This window comes from Trachymyrmex cornetzi, unplaced genomic scaffold, assembly GCF_001594075.2.
Source record: "Trachymyrmex cornetzi isolate Tcor2-1 unplaced genomic scaffold, Tcor1.1 scaffold429, whole genome shotgun sequence".
NCBI lineage: Eukaryota > Metazoa > Arthropoda > Insecta > Hymenoptera > Formicidae > Trachymyrmex > Trachymyrmex cornetzi.
Window position 1 is genome coordinate 175,908 of NW_017299059.1, and position 3,588 is coordinate 179,495.

Below are 3,588 nucleotides of genomic sequence, written 5' to 3' on the forward strand. Positions count from 1 at the left end.
ACATTTAAGGCTCGTTTGGGTCTAGATTTGTTCGTCATCACGAGGGCTACATTTTACGAGAATTTCAAAACTTTGCGTTTAAATCTCGAACAGAGAGCGAGTGAAAAAAAGGCCTTTTCCGGTGGTTTTAATTTTTTTTCTACTTAATTAATAGACCTTAATGTTCCACGTCTCATTTTGTAGGTATTTCGAATACCTATATTTTTCATACTGAACCTCTTTCCATACAATCGACAGCTTTCATTTTATAAGCGAAAAATCTGCTTTTTGCAACTATTCGAATTTTTTTCGCATATTTCCCACACGAGTTGCGAGTCTCAAACGTATACATTCCTTTTCTGATGGCCTTCCGATTTTTGTCGAGAGAAATGTCCAATTACAATTTTTCCGCGAAACGGGTCTTCTTGAGTCTACCAGGTATGTAAATATAAAACCGAAATTTTTTAATTGAAAATACACGTTTATTGCATGAAAATGATAAAAAATATTTTATTCGAAGTATTGCCCATCGCTAGCTATACATTTTTCCCACCTGTCTGACAATTTGTGGATGCCACGCCAAAAAAATTGTTGCTCTTTTGATCCAAACCAGTCATCTAGCCATTTTCGTACATCTTCGTAAGAAGTGAAGCGCTGCTGAACAAGTGCGTGTCCCATCGATGCAAATAAGTAGTAATCGGACGGAGCCAAGTCTGGTGAGTAAGCCGCATGCGAAAGTATTTCCCAACCAAACGCCTCAATCATTTCCTTGACCAGTTTTACTGTGTGTGATGATGCATTATCATGAAGCAAAATCACTTTGTGTTGTCTTTTTTGATATTCCGGTCGTTTTTCATGCAAAGCTTGATACAAATTGATCATTTCTTGTCGGTAGCGTTCAGTATTAACGGTTTCGCCAGGTTTTAGCAGCTCATAATAGAGATCACACCTTTCTGATCCCACCAAACACAGAGCATTGTCTTCCGTCCATAACGATTTGGCCTTGTAGTCGATGTCGATAGTTCGGCTGGAGTTACCCATGATCTTTTACGCTTATGATTCTCAAAATATATCCACTTTTCATTGCCAGTCACAATTCGATGGAGAAATGACTTTCTTTTGTACCTGGCGTGCAGCATTTCGCAAGTGGTTTTTCGGTTTTCCCGCTGTCTTTCATTCAGTTCATGTGGAACCCATTTTCCCATCTTCTGGATCTTTCCCATGGATTTCAAACGTATGGAGACGGCTTCTCGTGTCACATTCAATTGATCCGCGAGTTGTTGTTGAGTTTGAGCGTCATCCTCATCCAACAATGCTTGCAATTCGCTGTCTTCAAACTTTTTCGGTGGTTTTCCACGTTCTTCGTTTCTCACGTCAAAATCGCCACTTTTGAATTTTTTAAACCACTCAAAGCACTGTGATTTACCAAGAGCATGCTCACTGTAAGCTTCGACAAGCATTCGATGCGAATCTGCAGCAGTTTTCTTCAAAATAACAGAAAATCAATGCTGTCCGCAAATCGTAGTTTCCAGGTACAAAATTCGACATGTTCAACGCTGTTACAAACTATACTGGTGTATGAAACTTGTATTGTTGTGAGTTGAAAATCTTTGTCAGATGTCAGAACAAGGAAATGGCATCAATGACGCGGTCTGACGGCAACTACATTGACAGCTATGGCCATCTATTGGTAAATTCCGGTTTCATATTTACATACCTGGTAATTCTACTGGACTATTTTTTTTTCTCTCTCCCGACGCCTCTGCAGTGCGTATCTGTAATTAAAAAAAAAATAATAATATATATTAGCAGAGAGGTATATTAGTATAAAAAAAAAAGATGTAAATAGTATTATTACCCATGGTTGCGATACGCAGCGTCTTTATCGTTTCGTTGTCTGCAGTTTATTACGACGTTCTGTTTCATCGCCTCCAATTGTAATTCGTTCGTCACTGTTCTCTTTCCCATTGCCTCTGAATTCCTCTATAATTTATAATAAGTATTAGTAAAAATATGGATAATTTAGACGTAAGAAATGCTAATAAAATATACAAAAAAAGTGGTATGCAGTATAGAATAATACTTACAGATATTAGGTTTATTCTTTTTGGACGTACTCAAGCGCTAGTTCATCTTTCTTCAAGTTACCAGAAGAGAAGACAATAAGAAGAAAGATGGACTAATGCTAAAGTACTGCCAAAGAGAACAGACCTGATGTGAATAAGACTACGATAATCGTGGATACTTCTTCTTTAGAACTACTGCCCTACTGCCTGACTGTTGCCAGTGTTGCCTTGCGGTTTATGCAGCACTTTCCCCTCCACTCTTATTGCGAGCATCACGTTTCCTTGCATGTTCCTTTGCGGTTTTCCTCTTCCTCCATCGTTTCGTCACTGCTCTTTCTCTTTCCGTTCGTTGCATGTTCTCTTTTGCTCCGATCGTTTCTGTGTCGCTATGTAATTTTATCTGTAAAATAAAATAATAAGGTATTAGTAAAAAAATATAATAATAAAAGAGAGATTTGTGATAATACTTACAGATCCCAATTCTCTGGGATCGGAGGATCAATCTCGTAGGATTCGATCCCGAATAATTGTTCTAGATACGGACCGCTGTCTATCCACATATCATAACACACCTCTTCATGATACCATCGTCGCATCCGGGTCCAGCGACGTTGTTCAAAATTGAGAAAGCCGCGAATGTTGATATATAAAATCCATGTAGGCTGGAAAAAAAGTTTACAAATATAAGGAGTGGAGAAAAATAAAATATAATTGCAAATAGAATTGGACTTACTCCAGGTATTATTTGAACTCCAAGTTCATTTTTTAAAAAGTCGCCGTACTCGTTCGTTATCCATCATGAGGTCTTGTAAAAAATAAAAAAGAGAATAAAACAATGTGATATAAATTACGCGTACAGTAAAAAATACTCACTCCTGTTACTGGGTAATTGTAACTGATGTGCAGCAAATTTCATAGATTACTCATTTTTATATTATTTTATCACCTCTGTTCACTGTTTGAAGTAAATGGATATACTGACTGGCTGCAACGATTTTCACTGGGATTATATAGTGAATGTGATCACACATCATTTCCTTTTTCCTTAAAAGTGCTATACGTGTTGTCATAATATTTTTCTCTAAACGCGATATACATGTTGCGAGAATATCTGAAATATCATAAATTAAAATGTTTTTTATCGTTTTAAATAAATTCTAATGAATAAATATATTTATTCAAATGTGGATCTGATTACACATTTGAAATGTCTTTTTGCCCTTAAACGTAATGTACACTTGTTGCGAGAATATCTGAAGTATTGCACATTAAAATATTTTTTTCATTACATGTGCGTCGAAAGTGGCTCCTTCCCGCACTCTGCGGTGCGAAAAGTAGCCGACAACCGTGCGGGAAATGAAGACCGTGCGGGAAGTAACTAGATTGTGCAGAAAGTAGTAACTTCCCACACGATCTGCAGTGCGGAAAATAATGTCACTTGTGCGACAAGTAGCGCCACGAGACTTTCGACACAGCTGCACACAGTTGTCGACAGCAGTCCGGAAAATCGCTTTCCCTCATCAAGTGACCGCCGCGCTCGGCG